Source organism: Anomaloglossus baeobatrachus, chromosome 4 (genome assembly GCF_048569485.1).
Source record: "Anomaloglossus baeobatrachus isolate aAnoBae1 chromosome 4, aAnoBae1.hap1, whole genome shotgun sequence".
NCBI classification, from domain to species: domain Eukaryota; kingdom Metazoa; phylum Chordata; class Amphibia; order Anura; family Aromobatidae; genus Anomaloglossus; species Anomaloglossus baeobatrachus.
In genome coordinates, this window is record NC_134356.1 from 248,909,998 (window position 1) to 248,932,490 (window position 22,493).

Consider the following 22,493-nt stretch of genomic DNA (forward strand, 5'->3'; position numbering starts at 1 on the left):
CAGCCAAAGCTTCCCCACAGATAGCATCTTGTGCTGCCCTCCCTTATAGGCAGTATACTTGCATCCAGGGGTTGCCAGCTAACCCATTTGAAATTCTCACATGAAGCACCACACTATTACATTGTGACATTGTGCTTTAATTATTATACATTGCTTATATAGTGCCATCATATTCCGCAGCTCTTTCCAGACATCATTATCACTGTCCCCATTGGAGCTCACAATCTATATCCCCTAACAATATGTCTTTGAAGTGTGGAAGGAAAATGGAGTGCTCGGAGGAAACCCACACAAACACAAGAAGAAATAAACTCCTTGCAGTTGTTGTTCTTGGTGGGATTTGAGCTTAGGATCCCAGTACTGCAAATCAACAGTGCTAACCACTGAACCACTGTGCTTTAACACCCCTCTAACTAATAGTATCATCCTATGTATAGCTAACCTTAATAATCTCCCAACCCTCTACCCCGGCATTAAATGCCCATCCAGAACTGTTTTTCTGTGCAGGGCTACTCACAAAGGTCACCATCTGTAGATCTTGTGCTAATGCACCCAGTTCAGACATAGAATGGAGTTCCAAACGTTATTTCTTATTTGTTAGTTGTTTTTCATTTGGGAACCCTCCCCACACACACCTATTGCCAATCCACATCGTATATATAGCCTGGGTCTCAGCTTCCCATACACGGTAAGTTTTTTAACTGCATGAGAGGACACACACAAGCTAGGGACCCCAACGTAGAGAAATACTTTGGCGTAGTGTTGGGGCTCTATTGCATTGATCAATTCAGTAGCTAAATTTCTCTTTATTCATACATTCATGGCAGTAATCCAGATTCCATTTTTCACATTTCATTCTTACATATAGCTATTGAATTTTTCATGTCAGTATTCACACAGCAGTTTCTGCTATTACATGTATTCCCCTTGCATAGTCACTGGTGTGCATACCTTATCTCCCCATAGTGATGTTTTTTAGGTTTTTGCACCCAGTTCAGACATAGAATGGAGTTCCAAACGTTATTTCTTAATTGTTAGTTGTTTTTCGTTTGGGAACCCTCCCCACACACACCTATTGCCAATCCACATCGTATATATAGCCTGGGTCTCAGCTTCCCATACACGGTAAGTTTTTTAACTGCATGAGAGGACACACACAAGCTAGGGACCCCAACGTAGAGAAATACTTTGGCGTAGTGTTGGGGCTCTATTGCATTGATCAATTCAGTAGCTAAATTTCTCTTTATTCATACATTCATGGCAGTAATGCAGATTCCATTTTTCACATTTCATTCTTACATATAGCTATTGAATTTTTCATGTCAGTATTCACACAGCAGTTTCTGCTATTACATGTATTCCCCTTGCATAGTCACTGATGTGCATACCTTATCTCCCCATAGTGATGTTTTTTAGGTTTTTGCACCCAGTTCAGACATAGAATGGAGTTCCAAACGTTATTTCTTATTTGTTAGTTGTTTTTCATTTGGGAACCCTCCCCACACACACCTATTGCCAATCCACATCGTATATATAGCCTGGGTCTCAGCTTCCCATACACGGTAAGTTTTTTAACTGCATGAGAGGACACACACAAGCTAGGGACCCCAACGTAGAGAAATACTTTGGCGTAGTGTTGGGGCTCTATTGCATTGATCAATTCAGTAGCTAAATTTCTCTTTATTCATACATTCATGGCAGTAATCCAGATTCCATTTTTCACATTTCATTCTTACATATAGCTATTGAATTTTTCATGTCAGTATTCACACAGCAGTTTCTGCTATTACATGTATTCCCCTTGCATAGTCACTGGTGTGCATACCTTATCTCCCCATAGTGATGTTTTTTAGGTTTTTGCACCCAGTTCAGACATAGAATGGAGTTCCAAACGTTATTTCTTAATTGTTAGTTGTTTTTCGTTTGGGAACCCTCCCCACACACACCTATTGCCAATCCACATCGTATATATAGCCTGGGTCTCAGCTTCCCATACACGGTAAGGTTTTTAACTGCATGAGAGGACACACACAAGCTAGGGACCCCAACGTAGAGAAATACTTTGGCGTAGTGTTGGGGCTCTATTGCATTGATCAATTCAGTAGCTAAATTTCTCTTTATTCATACATTCATGGCAGTAATGCAGATTCCATTTTTCACATTTCATTCTTACATATAGCTATTGAATTTTTCATGTCAGTATTCACACAGCAGTTTCTGCTATTACATGTATTCCCCTTGCATAGTCACTGATGTGCATACCTTATCTCCCCATAGTGATGTTTTTTAGGTTTTTGCACCCAGTTCAGACATAGAATGGAGTTCCAAACGTTATTTCTTATTTGTTAGTTGTTTTTTGTTTGGGAACCCTCCCCACACACACCTATTGCCAATCCACATCGTATATATAGCCTGGGTCTCAGCTTCCCATACACGGTAAGTTTTTTAACTGCATGAGAGGACACACACAAGCTAGGGACCCCAACGTAGAGAAATACTTTGGCGTAGTGTTGGGGCTCTATTGCATTGATCAATTCAGTAGCTAAATTTCTCTTTATTCATACATTCATGGCAGTAATCCAGATTCCATTTTTCACATTTCATTCTTACATATAGCTATTGAATTTTTCATGTCAGTATTCACACAGCAGTTTCTGCTATTACATGTATTCCCCTTGCATAGTCACTGATGTGCATACCTTATCTCCCCATAGTGATGTTTTTTAGGTTTTTGCACCCAGTTCAGACATAGAATGGAGTTCCAAACGTTATTTCTTATTTGTTAGTTGTTTTTCGTTTGGGAACCCTCCCCACACACACCTATTGCCAATCCACATCGTATATATAGCCTGGGTCTCAGCTTCCCATACACGGTAAGTTTTTTAACTGCATGAGAGGACACACACAAGCTAGGGACCCCAACGTAGAGAAATACTTTGGCGTAGTTTTGGGGCTCTATTGCATTGATCAATTCAGTAGCTAAATTTCTCTTTATTCATACATTCATGGCAGTAATGCAGATTCCATTTTTCACATTTCATTCTTACATATAGCTATTGAATTTTTCATGTCAGTATTCACACAGCAGTTTCTGCTATTACATGTATTCCCCTTACATAGTCACTGGTGTGCATACCTTATCTCCCAATAATAATGTACCAAAGCTGGCAGATAGCCACATATCGTGGGTCTCCAATTTCCGTGTGGACAGACAGAGAGACTTATTGCGAGAGAATGTAAAAATAATCAAAAATCATTCTTCAACTACATAAACAGTAAGAAACTCAAAAATAATAGTGTTGGCCTCCTCAAAAATAGTCTGGATGAAATGGTGGAAGAGAATGACGGAAAGGCTTATCTGCTAAATGCCTGTTTCTCTACAGTATTTATACAAGAAAATCCCATGACAGATGACATGAGCAGGGATACTATAAATTCCCTATTAAATGTCACCTGCTTAAGGCCGCTTTCACACTGTTTTGTGACCTCCATTCAATGGCCCTGTCGTGGCTTCCGTCTGAAACCCGTTTTTCATGGGGGGTTCGGAGGGAAGCCCAGACGGACCACTGAACGGAGGTCAGAACACAATGTAAAAGGGGCTTATCCCAGCAGGAAGTACTGCGCCACCTCAAAATTACTAAAGTAGATAAATTCCCAAGCCTTGTTGGCATACACCCCTGAGTAGGGCAGAAAATAAGTACGTTGATAACAAAGAAAATTATTTTTAATCTTCACAGATTCCATAATAACAGGGTCTGTACTACAGGACTGGTGCATAATAAATGTGCTGCCAATATGCAAAAAAGGGACAAAATCCAAGCCTGAAAATTATAGGCCAGAAAGTTTAACCTCTACTGTAGGTAAAATCCTTCATGGTTTTCCAAGTAATGCTATCCTGGAGTATCTCAAGAAGAATAACTGCATGACCCAGTATCAACATGGGTTTATGAGGGATTGGTCCTGTTAAACTAATCTGATCAGCGTCCATGAAGGAGGTAAGTTCCAGACTGAACCAGAGAAATGCAATGGATGTTGTCTATATGGAGTTTTGATACAGTGCCACACAAAAGGTTGGTACATAAAATGAAAATAATGGGAATAGGGGGAAATACTGTATGTTTAACTGTGTTAAGAATTGGCTCAGTGATAGGAAACAAAGGTTGGTTGTTAATGGAACACACTCAGACTTGGTCACAGTTAACAATGAGATACCACATGGATCAGTATTGGGCCCTCTTCTTTCTGTCATATTATTATTGACATTGCAGGGGGCATAGAGGGAAGAATTTCAATATTTGCAGGTAATACTAAACTGTACAAGGTAATAAATTCAGAGGAGGAAAATTTAATATTACAGGATTAATATAAGCTGGAGGCTTGGGTGAGAAATGACAATTGAAGTTAAATGTGGATAAATGTAAGGTCATGCACTTGGACAGAGGAAATAAAATTTAGAATTAGGTACTTAATTGTAAAACCCTGAGTAAAACTGTCACTGAAAAAGACTTTGGCGTATGGGTGGAAGGCAAATTCAACTTTACTTATCAGCGTCGGACAGCTGCTGCCAAGGCTAATAAAATAATGGGATGCATTAAAAGAGGCATAGATGGTCATGAGAAAAACATAGTTTTACCGCTATACAAGTCACTAGTATGACCACTCTTAGAATACTGTGTACAATTTTGATCATAGAATCAGAGAAGAGCAACCAAGGTTATTAAAGGAATGGGTGGATGCAGTACAAGACAGGTTAATAAACTTGGGGTTATTCAGTTTGGAAAAACAAAGGCTTAGGAGCGATCTTATTATAATTTACAAATATATGACGGGACAGTACAGAGATCTGTATAATGATCTTTTTACACCTAGGCATGTGACGGGGACAAGGGGGCATCTGCTACATCTAGAAGAAAGAAAATGTAATCATAATTACAGTTGCAAATTCTTTACTGTAAGAGCAGTGAGGCTATAGAACTCTCTGCTACATAATGGCTACAATGGTTGATTAATTACTAAAATTTATGAGAAGCCTGGATGTCTTTCTTAAAAATAAAAATATATTACTGGTTATGTGCACTAGATTCTGTGATTGGGCGTTGATCCAGTGAACTAGTCTGACTGCCAAATATGGAGTCGGGAAGGATTTTTTTTCCCCTAAAATGGAGCTTACTGTCTGCTCTGTGGGGTTTTTGCCTTCCTATGGATCAACATGTTAGACTATGGGTTGAACTTGATGGACTTAAGTCTACCTTTAACCTTAAAAACTCTGAAACTACTACTAATACTACTACTATTAATAATACAATTATTAATAGACCTAGTCTAAGAAAAATTTGTGTAAGCCATTAATATCAGAATGCTATGAGTTCTAATCCCAGCACCCCATGGCCAGCTGATTGAAGGCATCGCGGCACACCACGACTGACACACCACTGTACAATGTGTAGTGGTAGAGAGTGGTATTGCAGTATTCTCCCATTCAAGCTAATTTTCAATAACCTCTTTTCTTATTGCCAATTGAACATAGTGGTTCTCACCACTGGCAGCTTTATGATAGATCATACAGCATGCTGAGACTTAAGCGGGCTTTACACGCTACGATATATCAAACGATATGTCGTCGGGGTCACGTTGTAAGTGACGCACATCCGGCGCCGTTTGACATATCGTAGCGTGTGACAGCTACAAGCGTCTGTTAACAAGCAAAAATACTCACCTTATCGTTGCTTGTTGACACATCACTCATTTTCTAAATATCGCATGTCCTTCTGCGCGCCGATTGTTCATCGTTCCTGGGGCAGCACACATCGCTCCGTGTGACACCCCGGGAATGCTGAACTGCAGCTTACCTGCGTCCCGCTGGCAATGCAGAAGGAAGGAGGTGGGCGGGATGTTTACGTCCCGCTCATCTCCGCCCCTCCGCTTCTATTGGCCGGCCACTGTGTGACGTCACTGTGACGCCGAACGTCCCTCCCTCTTCAGGAAGTGGATGTTTGCCGCCCACAGCGAGGTCGTTTGGGAGGTAAGTACGTGTGACGGGGGGTTACAACATTGTGCGACATGGGCAACAAACTGCCCGTGCCGCACAAACGATGGTGGCGGGTGCGATCGCAAATGCGATTGCACGATTAATTGCAGCGTGTAAAGCAGGCTTTAGGTTGTGGTCACACAATGCAGTTATGCACATTTTTTCCTACAATTTTCCAAAATTGACATGAACTTTTTGCAGCAATTTTTGAAAATGAAGCAAAATCAATGCTGTTTGACCGTGATTATGGACAACTGCAGGAAAAAAGTACAGTGTAATTGCATTTTCTGTGAATATAGCCTTAGATTACATGATTTGGTTCAAAAGGTGATTCCAAGTGTGAGATCCCTGCGAATTACATTCAAGGGGAAGGGCTAACTGAAAAGTAAACTGCCCAGTATCTTGCTTATAAGGAAGCAATGCTTATTACTTTTGAGTCAAGCAGTAAACTGGGATCTCATGGATATTACTATATGGCTGACTATGAAATATACAATGCTCATCTGGTAATTCCACTATAAAATATACAGGAAGTAATCACAAATCAAGTGATTTGTAACTTGTACTTTGTGTGAACCAACGTTAACATAGAATTTAAAAACGTGTTAAAAAATTGTGTGTCACCTTCATGAATTCTTTTCGACAACCCTTTCCCATAGCATCTGGTATACTGACACATTTTATTTCCTCATTTATAGCATTGAAACCGTTTTTCCCAAATTTCTAAAACAACAAACAAACGAGTACAGCATACTAGGGATGAAAGCTGCAGTACCTGCATGTAAGGAGAGCATATGGGAAAATATATTGAGCATAGTATGACAGCTCATTTGATGCATCTCAGATTTTCATCTATATATGAGATCTAAACTCTTTGATGAACAGCATGTGGCCATTACAACATCAGAGGCAGTATGTCAATGAGACTGTACTGAAGACTTGCTGCTATTTCTTTATTGTATGGTAGTAATTAAATTCTTCAGGTAGAAAAGATAGATTCAGGACTAAAAAACCTTTGTCATCTCCTGTGTTTTTTTTGGTATGTTCTGAATTTCTGCACAGCATAGAGAGCATGAAGAAGATTTACTAAACTATTTGTTAAGAAGCTGAAATTTTCTCCCCTCTCTAATAATAAAAACTTGAGCTTGCTCAAAATTTTGTCAGAGGAGGAGTTGGATGGATGACATGCAGATTTATGGGCTAGGATCACATACATCTGTGCCGCCCCCGTGGAAGTAACCGAGCTGCTCGGATCCGGGTTCGCTGTGGCTCGAGGGTCGTGCGGCCACTCAAATGAAAAGAGAATATTTACCGGGGAGTTGATGTATAGTTCGTGATGCCACCTGTGGTGTATGGTAATTGGGAGTATCGCCGCTGGGAGTACCAGGGGTGATGAAGTGGGGCAGCAAAGTGTCGTAGCCCTCCACGGGTAGGGGAGATGCCCCGAGACTCGGTGACGGGTGCCGAAGGGGGGCAGGGGTCACTCTCGTACTCACTCAGTTCATAAGCAGACGCTGACAACCGGGTAAACCAAGTCTCTGAATACCGCTGCCGCTGTGGGGAGCTCGTCTGGGTCCCGTCCCCAATGGTGCTGCCTGGTGATCCGTGACCTGCCTTCTGGCACTTAGTTTGACTTCAACTTGGTGGCCCGGTAGCATAGAACTAGCCGGGCCTCACTCCCTACTATGGCTAAGTATGGGAGCTTGCTCTCAGGGCTCACGCTTGGGATTTTCTGGATCGTTTTGGATTGGAAAGTCCTATCCCCCTTGTTGCGCTAATGCCCTGATTCTGGAGTGGGTGGGAACAGATCATGAAGGCTCCGTTCTTCTCAGGTGAATTATCGGGTTGCCTAAAGCTACTCCCTGACCTAGGGTCCGTGTACCCCGTCGTGCCTTTGGACCCAGACCGGTGACAGTGCTAGGCTGCCAGCTGTCCTCCTCGACAGGTCCAGGCACCTTGCCACAATCCCCTGCGACCGTGAGGCCGACTCCTCTAGGCCCAGACCACCTTCTACAACATAGACAGTTCCTTCAGGAACCACCACTCCCGGCTTCCTCTGAGCTCCTCACAGCTCGAGGGTTACTTCCCAACTCTCTCTCTACTCACAGACTGACTACACTCCTCACTTCCCCCTCCTGCTCCATAAATGGGCGACTCTATTCCACTCAAGCCGTCCACTGGTGTGTCTGTGGGTGTGATGCAGGGTGTATGTAGGATTTGATTTGCTGTTGGAGGCAACACCATTTAGATAGGGACCCAGAACCATGAGGGAGGTGGAATACCGCACGGAAGGGCAGCTTGTGCAGTACCCTGTGACGACCTGATAGTCCAGGGGCGTCACACATCTATTGCAGAAGGCTCAGATTTTGAGGCAGGTCACAACCAGTGTGAAACGCATGAGCAGCCATCAGGTTTTTTCCTGTGACGGATCCCAATGTTACATGAAGCATAGTGATCAAACCTCAAGACCAGCACCTTCACCTGTACGGTGAAGCAACTGATGAACCAGACATGGAATAATCCTATTGCAAACAATGAGATCAGCTCCTTCACCAATTTCCATGTGGTGCTTTTGTTGAATGCTGGATTTAAACAATGGTTGTGCGTGAACCCAACCTTATTTTCTCACTGACTACCAGTTGTTTCTTGCCATTCACTAATTTTAAGTGGGCAGTTACTGTCTGAGTGACCTGCTGTTGCTTCCTTTTCTTTAGACACCCATCATGTAATACATGTGTAACACTGACTGAGTGGATCCATCATTTATTACCTGATAAAGTGAGGGACAATGCATCCCATATGGTATTCATATGGTGCTATAAATAAAATCTAGTAGTAGTAATATGCCTCAGGAGATATTCTATTAGTTATGTTCTTGCACTACTCCTTTAAATTGCCCTAATATTGCCACATAGGCTGCTAGGCTGCTGTTTTTGTCCCAATCCTACTAAAACAGGGTAAAGCTAAGAAATAAGATTTGATTCATTATTGCATTTGTACATTATTTTTTGTCTACTTGGGGTTTTTCGCTTGTTTTTTATTTCTGCCTTTTATATGTACAAGTGCATCTCAATAAATTAAAATATCATCAAAAAATTAATTAATTTTAGTAATTCAATATAAAAAGGGAAACACATATATTATATAGTCATTACAAACCGATTGATCTATTTCAAGTGTTTATTTCTGTTATTGTTGATGATTATTGCTTACAGCCAACGAAAACCCAAAAGTCATTATCTCAGAAAAATAGAATAATTACCACAAAACACCTGCAAAGGCTTCCTAAGCATTTTGAAAGGTCCCTTAGTCTGGTTCAGTAGGCTATACAATCATGGGGAAGACTGCTGACTTGACAGATGTCCAGAAGGCAGTCATTGACACACTCCACAAGGAGGGAAAGCCTCAAAAGGTCATTGCTAAAGAAGCTGGCTGTTGTTCCATTAATATGCTGTATCCAAGCATATTAATGGAAGGTTCAGTAGAAGGAAAAAGTGTGGTAGAAAAAGGGACACAAGCAACTGGGATAACTGCAGACTTGGTAGGATTGTTAAGAAAAGGTCTTTCAAAACTTTGGGGGATATTCACAAGGAGTGGACTGCTGCTGCTAGAGTCAGTGGTTCAAGAGCCACCACACACAGATGTATCCAGGACATGAGCTATAAGTGTCACATTCCTTGTGTCTAGCCACTCATGACCAATAGACAATGCGAGAAACATCTTACCTAGGCGAAGGAGAAAAAAAACTGGACTGTTGGTCACTGGTCCAAAATGTTGTTTTCAGATGAAAGTAAATTTTGCATTTCATTTGGAAATCAAGGTCCCAGAGTCTGGAGGAAGAGTGGAGAGGCCACAATCCAAGCTGCTTGAGGTCTAGTGTGAAGTTTCCACAATCAGTGATGGTTTGGGGAGCCATGTCATCTGCTGGTGTAGGTCCAGGGTGTTTTATTAAGACCTAAGTTAGCACAGCCGTCTACCAGGAAATTTTAGAGCTTCCATCTGCCGACAAGCTTTTTGGAGATGGAATTTTCATTTTCCAGCAGGACTTGGCACCTGTCCACACTGCCAAAAATACCAATGCCTGGTTTAATAACCACAGTATCACTGTGCTTGATTGGCCAGCAAACTTGCCTGACCTAAAACCCATTGAGAATCTATGGGGTATTGTCAAGAGGAAGATGAGAGACACCAGACCCAACAATGCAGACGAGCTGAAGACTGATATCAAAGCAACCTGGGCTTCCATAACACCTCAGCAGTGCCACAGGCTGATCTTCTCCATACCATGCCGCATTGATGCAGTAATTTATGTAAAAGGTGCCCCGACCACATATTGAGTGCATTTACTGTACAGACTTTTCAGCAGCCCAACATTTCTGAGTGTAAAATCCTTTTTTTTCCAGTTATTCTTATATAATATTCTAATTTTCGGAGATAATGACTTTTGGGTTTTCATTGGCTGTAAGCCATTATCATCAACATTACCAGAAATAAACACTTGTAATAGATCACTCTGTGTGTAATGACTCTATATAATATATAGAAATAGATCACTCTGTGTGTAATGACTATATAATAAGTGCGTTTCCCTTTTTGTATTGGATTACTGAAATAAATTAACTTTTTGAGGATATTCTAATGTATTGATATGCACTTATATTTATCTGAGTGTTTTTCGTTTGTCATTTGTGGGCGGGGTTTCGGGTTTCCAGATGTTTTTGGTTTATTCATTATTGTGACATTTTTTAAAAAAGTCTCAAATTTGTGGCGCAAATGTACTGCAGTCTCCTTTTGGAGTGATATTAAGTACGCTTGAAGTTTATTGTGAAAATTTTGCAACATTTTATTAAAACATGTGACTTTTCTGTACTAAAATAAATTGCAAAAAAAAAAGTTAAATTGAAGAGCATTTTTTTATTTTGTGCCAAATTCATTGACCATGTGCACCATTTTAAAGAATTTTGCTGAAAAAAAAAACGTCAACAAATACAAGACAAAAAAAAGTGACTTCAAAAGAATGAAGAATCAGACCCATAGAGTAGAAGTGCTGCTGAAGTACCTGGGGAACCACAAATATTTTTGGCCGGAAGGTTATCTTTGTGCACCACTATTGCTGTGGGGCTGTAAATTACAGAGACTGCCTTACATTTAATGACTGCCTCTCATCGGAGACATGTTATATGATGCTCCCTTGTGGCCGACAAGTAAACTTCTCTACTATCCTCTGTCTACGTGTATTCCCAATGTATCCTGCACATCCAGTTGCTGACCCTGTGCTTTACAACCTTTAAGTATATTCCATCATCCCCTGCAACAATTTCCCTATAGTCTCCACTATAACTTTCCGCTGCCACCCATTGCATGATGATATATTAGCATTCCAGAGAGAAAAGATACTGGGCCCAATTGATCATATCTGTTCTTTTTTTTCCACAAAATTCTTCAAAACGATGTACACTTTCATGAATTTTGCAAGAAATAAAAAATGTTTTTAGTATTCTTTTGCAACTTTTTACCCCAGACATTTGCACAAAAATGACAAAATTCCAGACATCTATAAAAATGACTCCAGTGAATAAAGCAGGGGGCACTGAAATACATTTGGGGAAAAAAAAATTGTGACTTTTTAAAGTGATGAATTGATGAATCAGCCAAAAACATCTTAAAATCCCAGTCTTCGCCCACAATGGTGAACAAAACAGATAACAGGCGAAAACATATAAAAGACATTTTAGAAAAAAAAGGTGAAAAGTAAAAGAAGAATAAGGACAAATGAAAATAAAACAAAACACCAAAAACTAGACAAAGAAGGTATGTAACAATATTTATAATAGTATATAAAAGTATATAATAATGAAAATTGTCCACTGCTTTACGTGTATTATTAGAGTGGCAATTTTTAAAAAAAATGTTGCAAAAATAGGGGTTGTTTTGTGATACTCAGCTGATTGTGGCCAAAAAAAGCAATTGTGGCAAAACTGCTGTAAGTATTTTAGAATAATACTTATTGCTGTGCCCAACAAGGCAGGAAGGATATTTTCTGTGGGGTGTGATGGCTAGGAACAGTGCCTAAAAGTGCAGATGCTTGGCTGGATATAGGGATGCACTAGTTAGGGTATGCTCACACGAGCATTGAAATCAGACAAGTACAATGGGAGAAAATCTCGCATTGCACTCTGACTAGCGTTAGTCAATGATGGACAGCAGTTGGTCAGCTTTTCTCACATCCAGATTCTGGATGCGAGAAAAGCATCAGCATGCTGCGGTTTTCTGCGTGAGCCATATCTTTCGCACCCATTCAAGTGAATGGGTGCGAGAGAAACATCGGACTGTACTCTGATGTTATCCCAGTGCAGTGCGATATACGCACAGGCTGACAATGGAGGAGATAGGGAGATTAACCCCTCCCTCTCCTCCGCAGCGCCCACCCTCAGCTTCACAGCTGTGACCTGTTTTCAGGATATGGTCACAGTCGCATGACACTCGGCTCACGCTCACAGCAGAGCTTGTCATTAGCTTATCAGAGAGGTCATTAACATATTGCACCCGATGCTCTCGGATCGGATGCTACACGCTTGTGTGAGTCCAGCCTTATACAGTAAGTAATAGACATGGACAAATTTAAGCCAAGATCAGCCCTGCTCCTATACTATGTTGCAATATCTATGCTCCTAGAGACTATTTGAACTTGACAACAGGCCTTGGACAGAAAATAATGCAAAACGTTTTCTTCCATTCTAAAATAAAACAACAAATGGAAACCAGACAAACCCCATATAAATCAATGGGGTTCTTATGCTTCCATTTGAAACAGGAATGCACAGGAAGCTAATTCCAGTCACCTGTTCTGTTTGTTCTAAACAGTTCAAATTGTCCCTCCAGAGAGGAAGGAGACAAACTCTAGCGCCACCAATTATAAGTAGCAATCCTAAAAGTCATAAGTGGCTTTTTAAACAAGCCTTTTCATAAGACTTAGGATTTATTGCCAGATCAGAATCCCAATTTGCAGACATGCTGTTTCGGGGTGATTGCCCCCCCATCTGTCAGTCAGTTAGGCTGGTTTCACACTACGTTTATTTAACATCCGTCATTAACGTTTTTTTAGCGGAAAAACGGATCCAGAGCAAATGCGTTTTCACTTCAATGCATTTGCAATGGACTCGCGTTAACATGCGTTCACCTGCGTTTGCGTGCGTTATAGTGAGGATCCAGCGACTTGCAGTTTTTTAACATCTTTCAAAAACGCTACTTGTAGCGTTTTTGAGCTGCGTCCAAATACTGCATGTCACCGGATCCTGACTAAACAGCACGCAAACGCAGGTGAACGCTGGCATGCTGATAGACAGGATCCTGCTTGCTCTACTGAGCATGCCCAGAACCAGTCTCGCGTGATCTGTCTCTCTCTCCTCCTCCCTCACCCTCCCTATCTCTGTCTTTCCCCCTTCCTCCCCTCCCTCTCTCTCCCACCTGAGAGCTGCGGACACTCGTAACCAAGGTAAATATCGGGTAACCACTTATCTTAGTTACCCGATGTTTACGTTGGTTACGTGTGCAGACAGCCCTGCTCCTAGCAGCTGCAGACGCTTGTAACCAAGATAAATATCGGGTATCCAAGCCCGATGTTTACCTTGGTTACCAGCGTCTGCAGCTGTCAGAAGCCGGCTCCCAGCCTAGTTCCCCTCACTCCCGATCACATGACTCCAATGCCCGCCCCTAAACATCCAGTGACAGGATCCTGCAAAATAACAGATGCGTTTGCATGCGTTTTTTGCTGTAAAAGCAGGATCCGCTTTTGCAGCAAAAAAACGTTCCTGACGCATGTTAAATAAACGTAGTGTGAAACCAGCCTTAGTAGTGAGGAGGGAGTCGAGTAGCACATAGGAGAGGTGTGCGGATGTGCCTGAGCTGGGTCCGTGTAACGGTGACACCGGGGGCACAGGAGAGAGGTCACCAGGATGGGTACCGGAGATACCGCTGGGAGCAGAGCACACACGGGGCACAGGGCGCTAGGTCAAGCGCAGGTTTTAGACTGTTTGGCAAATAAATACCTGCCCGGTGAGGGCACCTTCACGGACTTCACCGAACCAAATAATCCAGGGGCATCAGCAGTAAACTAGCATCGAGGTTCGGACACTTACCTCCCCACATGGTCTGCACTCCCCGCCGTACGGAGAAGGAGACTGTACCCCAAATGCTCGACGCTATGGGGACCCAATCAACTGAGAGTGATGGGGACAGAGCAACCTGAGTCACTACATTGGCACTGGTCCTCCAAGGGACCTGAACCAGCAACCCCTGGGTCCACAGTGAGTAGAGACTGTTAAAGACAATCTGCTGTGGTCTCTGTTATTGCCACTGTTACATCTCCCAGGCACAGCCCTACCTGCGGAGGGCCTACCATCACAACTGCCACTACCACCAGCCCTGGGAGTACCCACATTCAGCAGCAGCGGTTTTTCATCCTTAACCGCAACCCTCAGGTGGTGTCACATGACAAAAACTCTTATCTCCCCTGTAAATACCGCCCTTAACAAAAAGGGGCCCAGGGCACGAAACCGGGCAACGGCCACCAGAGTGACATTCCCATTTGTTACTGCCCGGGACCGAGTGCCCCATATCCCTGGCACTACATAGCAATGAGGTTATGGGAGGATATTTTGCAGTGGCATTGCGGAATACACTTGGGCACACAAATCATCAAGATTCACTGCTGGCAGCTCCCTTTGCAATTGTCAACCAATGACATCACATACATGCTCAATAGGAGAAAAGTCTGGAGGTGCTGCAGGCCATGGTAAAATCTTTAGGCCATGCAAGGTGTTCTCAATAGCACAAGCAACATATGGCTTGGTGTTATCATGTTGAATAATGTTTCCTCAGACACTTTTACTTTCCCTTGTGAAGACCTTTTCATGGTGTTGCCCACGTGGTTTTAAAACCAATCTCTAGCTATCTTTGCATCCATGACACAAGTGTGATTCATCGCTGTAGAGGATAGACCTACATATCAGCCTCCATTGCTGTATTGCTGAGTACCATGATAGACTTTAGGGCTCGTGCGCACGTTGCATAATTGCATGCATTTACGCTGCGAATTGCACTGCAGCTTAAATGAATGCATCCCCTGCACAATCTATGAAGATTGTGCATGATACGTGCGCACGTTACTTTTTTGAGCATAGCGATTTGGATGCTAAAATTTTGACCCAAATCCGTGCGTACAAAAAAGCAGCATGTCAATTACTTGTGTTCTTTGGATGCTGCTCCCATTCTGTCTATGGTGGGGCAGCATCCCGAGCGTATGAATTCAGCATTTATTCTGCTGAAACACTGCATCCATTACGCAGTGTTTCTGCAGCGATTTGAAGCGCACATGTGCTGCCAAATCGCTGCAGAAATTTCAGCATTTATGTGTGAACAAGCCCTTAGCCAGTCACACATCTTAGATGACTGTCAGCTGAAAGATGCTTTGTACAATCATTCGGGCGACAGTTATTTTAGCTAACTCTCTCATACACAGTAGACCTTGTTCGGCTGAGCGCTCCTTTGTGCTCTATGAGAAAGACTCCAGCTAATATGTCTCTGAAAGAACAATGCAATCAGCAGTTCAACATTGGCCAATCAACATCTCCAGTCGGCCAACAAGCCCAATAACATCAGTCTGTCATTCAAATTAGAATTTTGTCCAACAACATCTAGCGGGTATGTGGGTCTTTTGAGATCTGCAGTGCGAGGTCAATGGAACACCTGTAGCTCGGAAACTGGCTCATAGCTCAATGCCATGATAAAGCCTTCTTATATACATACAATGCAATACATTTGGTGGTAGAATCACTTGTACAGCCATTTTTCAAAGTGTCCCTAGTGAAAGATTTTAACACAACATTGCTAGGCTGCATGTTGTTTGTACTACTGTGAACAGCTTACGTATCCTAAATGTGCCTTAATCACCTGCAGTGTCTCCAGACTTGTCTCCTATAGAACACATCCAGGATGTCATTAGACAGCAATTGCAAAGGAAGCTGCCAGCAGTAGATCTTGATGATTTGTGACCCCAAGTTAAGCGTTACAAAACATTCCTGAGACAATCATTAATAACATTGTAAGTGCAAGTATTTCTGAGCGTGGCATTAATACTTTATATACTAAGTAAATCGAGATGTTCAATTTTTTCATAATTTGCTTATCATTAATATATTGATTGATCATATGATTTCCATAATTCCTTGCCTTTTCCATGTTAGTGTTGCAATTTCAATGTTGTGGATTTTTATAAAATCCCAGAAAAAGGCTATACTGTAATTAATACAATATCAGTATAGCACCAATTTTCTAGGAGTATATGGAAGCCATATTGCTTTAGGGGTAGTGTTCCCTGGGCAGTTAATTAATGATCAGCCACTGACACACAATGCATGGGGGAGCGCTGTTTTGTATTATACCTATATAACATATACAGTGCCTACAAGTAGTATTCAACCCCCTGCAGATTTAGCATGTTTACACATTCGGAATTAACTTGGCATTGTGACATTTGGACTCTAGATCAGCCTGGAAGTGTGAAATGCTCTGCAGCAAAAAAGAATGTTATTTCTTTTTTTTTTTTTTTTTTTTTAAATTGTGAAAAGTTTATTCAGAGGGTCATTTATTATTCAACCCCTTAAACCACCAGAATTCTGTTTGGTTCCCCTAAAGTATTAAGAAGTATTTCAGGCACAAAGAACAATGAGCTTCACATGTTTGGATTAATTATCTCTTTTTCCAGCCTTTTCTGACTAATTAAGACCCTCCCCAAACTTGTGAACAGCACTCATACTTGGTCAACATGGGAAAGACAAAGGAGCATTCCAAGGCCATCAGAGACAAGATCGTGGAGGGTCACAAGGCTGGCAAGGGGTACAAAACCCTTTCCAAGGAGTTGGGCCTACCTGTCTCCACTGTTGGGAGCATCATCCGGAAGTGGAAGGCTTATGGAACTACTGTTAACCTTCCACGGCCTCGACAGCCTTTGAAAGTTTCCACCCGTGCCGAGGCCAGGCTTGTCCGAAGAGTCAAGGCTAACCCAAGGACAACAAGGAAGGAGCTCCGGGAAGATCTCATGGCAGTGGAGACATTGGTTTCAGTCAATACCATAAGTAACGTACTCCACCGCAATGGTCTCCATTCCAGACGAACCCGTAAGGTACCTTTACTTTCAAAGCGTCATGTCAAGGCTCGTCTACAGTTTGCTCATGATCACTTGGAGGACTCTGAGACAGACTGGTTCAAGGTTCTCTGGTCTGATGAGACCAAGATCGAGATCTTTGGTGCCAACCACACACGTGACGTTTGGAGACTGGATGGCACTGCATACAACCCCAAGAATACCATCCCTACAGTCAAGCATGGTGGTGGCAGCATCATGCTGTGGGGCTGTTTCTCAGCCAAGGGGCCTGGCCATCTGGTCCGCATCCATGGGAAGATGGATAGCACGGCCTACCTGGAGATTTTGGCCAAGAACCTCCGCTCCTCCATCAAGGATCTTAAGATGGGTCATCATTTCATCTTCCAACAAGACAACGACCCAAAGCACACAGCCAAGAAAACCAAGGCCTGGTTCAAGAGGGAAAAAATCAAGGTGTTGCAGTGGCCTAGTCAGTCTCCTGACCTTAGCCCAATTGAAAACTTGTGGAAGGAGCTCAAGATTAAAGTCCACATGAGACACCCAAAGAACCTAGATAACTTGGAGAAGATCTGCATGGAGGAGTGGGCCAAGATAACTCCAGAGACCTGTGCCGGCCTGATCAGGTCTTATAAAAGACGATTATTAGCTGTAATTGCAAACAAGGGTTATTCCACAAAATATTAAACCTAGGGGTTGAATAATAATTGACCCACACTTTTATGTTGAAAATGTATTAAAATTTAACTGAGCAACATAACTTGTTGGTTTGTAAGATTTATGCATCTGTTAATAAATCCTGCTCTTGTTTGAAGTTTGCAGGCTCTAACTTATTTGCATCTTATCAAACCTGCTAAATCTGCAGGGGGTTGAATACTACTTGTAGGCACTGTATAAGGCTTCTATAAGGTGAAAGTCACCTGGTTATGTGCAGTGCACCATGCTAGCATATACAGTGGGTACAGAAAGTATTCAGACCCTTTTAACTTTTTCACTCTTTGTCTCGTTGCAGGCATTTGATAAATTAAAAAAAGTTCAATTTTTTCTCATTAATGTACACTCTGCACCCCTTCTTGACAGAAAAAAAAAACCAGAAATGTAGACATTTTTTCTAATTTTTTTTAAACCAGGAAAACTGAAATATCACATGGTTATAAGTATTCAGACCCTTTGCTTAGACACTTATATTTAACTCACATGCTGTCCATTTCCTTGTGATCCTCCTTGAGATGGTTCTACTCCTCCAGCAGTGTTTAATTAAACTGATGGGACTTTATTTGGAAAGGCACACACCTGTCTATATAAGACCTCACAGCTCATAGTGCATGTCAGACCAAATGAGAATCATGATGTCAAAGGAACTGCCCAAGGAGCTCACAGACAGAATTGTGGCAAGGCACAGATCTGGCCAAGGTTACAAAGGAATTTCTGCATTACTCAAGGTCCCTAAGAGCACAGTGGCCTCCATAATCCTTTAATGGTAGACGTTTGGGACCACCAGAACTCTTCCTTGACCTGGCCGTCCAGCTAGACAATAAACAGCTGAGCAATCGTGGAAGAAGAGCCTTGGTGAGAGATGTAAAGAAGAATCCCAAGATCACTGTAGCTGAGCTCCAGAGATGCAGTAGGAAGATGGGAGAAAGTTCTACAAAGTCAACTATCACTGCAGCCCTCCACCAGTTGGCCCTTTATAGCAGAGTGGCTTGACGGAAGCCTCTCCTCAGTGCAAGACATATAAAAGCCCGCACAGAGTTTGCAAAAAAAACACATGAAGGACTCCCAGACTATGAGAAATAAGATTCTCTGGTCTGATGAGACAAAGATAGAACTTTTTGGTGATAATTCTAAGTGGTATGTGTGGAGAAAACCAGGTACTTCATCACAGTGAAACATGGTGGTGGGGGGCGTGGCTTGAGCTTGATGGCAGGCAGACGTGCTCTGTAGGAGCTCTTGCAGGCTGAGGTGGCAAATAACATAGCAAAACCCACCTGCCACTCTCTAACATGCCGGGGAAGAGAGGCACAGCACCACAGACCGGACCACCGGCCCTGAGAAGCAGCAGCGCAGCAGTGGATCGTCTGTTCAAAGGGGGGAAGCTCTCTCCGGTCTCCAGGCCTGCTCCAGTAATGGCGCTTGCATCCATGAGGCAGGTGCCTGCAGCTACAGCAGCCGTCAGTGGTGGCAGCGGGACAGAAGTGGCGGTGGTGATGCATGGCGTGCAGGTGCAGGGCGGTACCATCAGAGATCAGCTGGGACCGAGATCTCCGCTTTCGTCACAGAGACCAGTGGTGCAGGGGTATACAGGAGGTGAGGCTGTTGCACAGAATACTCAGAAGGAGGGGGGCGGTGGAGTTCAGGCCCCACAGCAGAGCTTGATGAGCCAGGCTGGTGAAGAGAGCAGGAGTCTGGGCACTGATGGAGATATGCATGGGGGTAATGAAAGCAGGGCCTCCCAGGTATGTCAGGAGTTGTCAGGCTCCCAAAGCAGTCAATCCCCACACAGTCAGGGGAACCAAAATGGAGGTCAGATCACACAAGGAGTTAACCCAGGAAGCTCTACTGTGGATACAGAGCGCATCCTGCAGCTGCTGGCTGCTCTCCCCACCAAACATGACCTGGACAATCTAGTTACTAAAATGGAGGTGGCACATGAGAGGGCTCTGTCCATTGTGAAAGGGGACATTGATGCTCTGGATACATGCACCACTGCAGTGGAGAATGATGTGTTTACACTATTTGAAAGATTTAAAACACTGGTGCAAAATCTATCCAAAGCCAATACACACCTGCAAAATGTCGCCATCCTGTTAGATGATCAAGAAAACGGGGAGGCGAAATAATATTCGTTTGAAAGGCATCCCAGAAGACATAGCAGCAGCAGCCCTCCCTAAGTCTGTAACTTTAATTTTCAACAAAGTGATGGGAGCTGCGGAGGACTCCACTTATGTGATCGACAGAGTCCACAGTGTTCTTCCAAGGGCCTGGCGACACAACGCAGCCGAGAGATGTTCTGTGCAGACTGCATTACTACACGGATAAAGAATACTGAGGAAGGCATGGGTCCATGGAACCGTCTCTTACGAAGGGTCTGAAATCAAGCTTTTTCCTGACATATCAGCCAGAACCCTGTATATGAGGCGTCAGCTCCTCCCTATTCTACAAAAAATTAAAAAGAAAGGAGCATCTTACAGATGGGGACATCCATTTCACCTAATAGTACGCCACAATGGAGACCAATATCTGCTCAAACGGCCGGAGGAGGTGAAGGGTCTCTTCCAATTTCTTGATACACCGGCAGTAGAGATCCCTAACTGGCTACATATGGATAGACCCGCCGGGTTACCCCAAAGAAGAAGAGAAGGTGGACGCCGCCGTGCAAGACCTCAGAAGAGTTCCAGGGATCCCAAGCCGGCCGGAGAATCTTCCCAGGAGGAGCCAGATTGAAGACTTGGGTCTGATTGCGGTTTTCTATCTTGTGGTGGGGGGAGCGGGAGACGTGGGAGGATGGCCCCTTATAGGCCGGACGCAATCATAAATATTGGGTTAATTGCTACTTGAAATGTATTTATCTCTTTTCTTGGGTGGGAGGGAGAGAGGTGGAGAGATTATTATTCCCCCTCTATGCTCTCTTTTATCCGTTTGTGTTCCTCCCTTTTCTCTCTTTTTCTCTCTCTCTCTCTTCTCTCTCTTCCCTCTCTTTCTCCTCTCTCTTCTTGCTCCTCCTTTTCTCTCTCGTCCCTTTCTCTCTTTCTTCTCTCTCTCTGTGCTCCGTCGTTTCTCTTTCGCCCCTTTTTCTCTCTTCCTCCACTCTCTCTCTTCTTTTATCTTTTATCTTTTTCTCCCCTTTCTTCCCCTTTTCTATCTCTTTCGCTCTCCCTTTCACACCCCCTCTCTTTGTCTCTCTCTCCCCCTCTCCCTCTCTCTCTCTCTCCCCCTGAGGGGGTCTCCCATGGACCCTTCAATTGATAATGTTGATGGATAGTCTGATAAACGTGTTGTTCTTCTAAGAAATGTGCCTCTCACTGCCCTGTCGTGTAACGGGGAGGTGAGACGTGGGTTTTCAGTTCACTATAATATTGTCATTTCTGCCTCGAGCTTGTTTAGCTTTTGCCCTTGGTCTTCCACGCACCCCAAGGGTTGTTCTCCCATCTGGAGAGCACCAGGTCTCTAAGTTCTTCAGAGACTGCATAGTTTTATTGTGTGAAACTTACTGGCCATTCCTTTAGGCCAGCTGTTACTGTTCATATTTTCTCATGGCCAGTGTGAACATGGTCTCACAAGTACCATGTATACCATCTCATACTCCGGCTCACTTTTTTGTTTTTATGTAGTTTTTTTTGTATTCAGTACAAACAGGGAGTGGCCCCCTTCTCAGCGAGCTGGACATTTCAATCTGTGAATCCCCCTGACTGTGTGTGTCCTGTTGGGACCCGGTCGCTCTCAGCCCTTAGCCACATTGAGGCCTATTTTAGACCCATGGTAAGGTTTTAATATTAGAGAGTGTAGGTACTATCCCAACTGGGTACACCTTGGCGTTGGTGGGATAGCTTTATGTTTTTCTTTATCAAAAACAGTGTTTACTAAGTACCAAATGTTTATATGCACTATGCTTTTATTTAGTTACAGCAGGGTATTTTTTCACAATTTTTTCCTTGGTTTCTCTTTGTCTCATGGCCAGTGTGAACATTGTCTCACAAGTACCATGTATACCATCTCATACTCCGGCTCACTTTTTTGTTTTTATGTAGTTTATTTGTATTCAGTACAAACAGGGAGTGGCCCCCTTCTCAGCGAGCTGGACATTTCAATCTGTGAATCCCCCTGACTGTGTGTGTCCTGTTGGGACCCGGTCACTCTCATCCCTTAGCCACATTGAGGCCTATTTTAGACCCATGGTAAGGTTTTAATATTAGAGAGTGTAGGTACTATCCCAACTGGGTACACCTTGGCGTTGGTGGGATAGCTTTATGCTTTTTTTGATCAAAAACAGTGTTTACTAAGTACCCTATGTTTATATGCACTATGCTTTTATTTAGTTACAGCAGGGTATTTTTCACAATTTTTTCCTTGGTTTCTCTTTGTCTCATGGCCAGTGTGAACATGGTCTCACAAGTACCATGTATACCATCTCATACTCCGGCTCACTTTTTTGTTTTTATGTAGTTTTTTTGTATTCAGTACAAACAGGGAGTGGCCCCCTTCTCAGTGAGCTGGACATTTCAATCTGTGAATCCCCCTGACTGTGTGTGTCCTGTTGGGACCCGGTCGCTCTCAGCCCTTAGCCACATTGAGGCCTATTTTAGA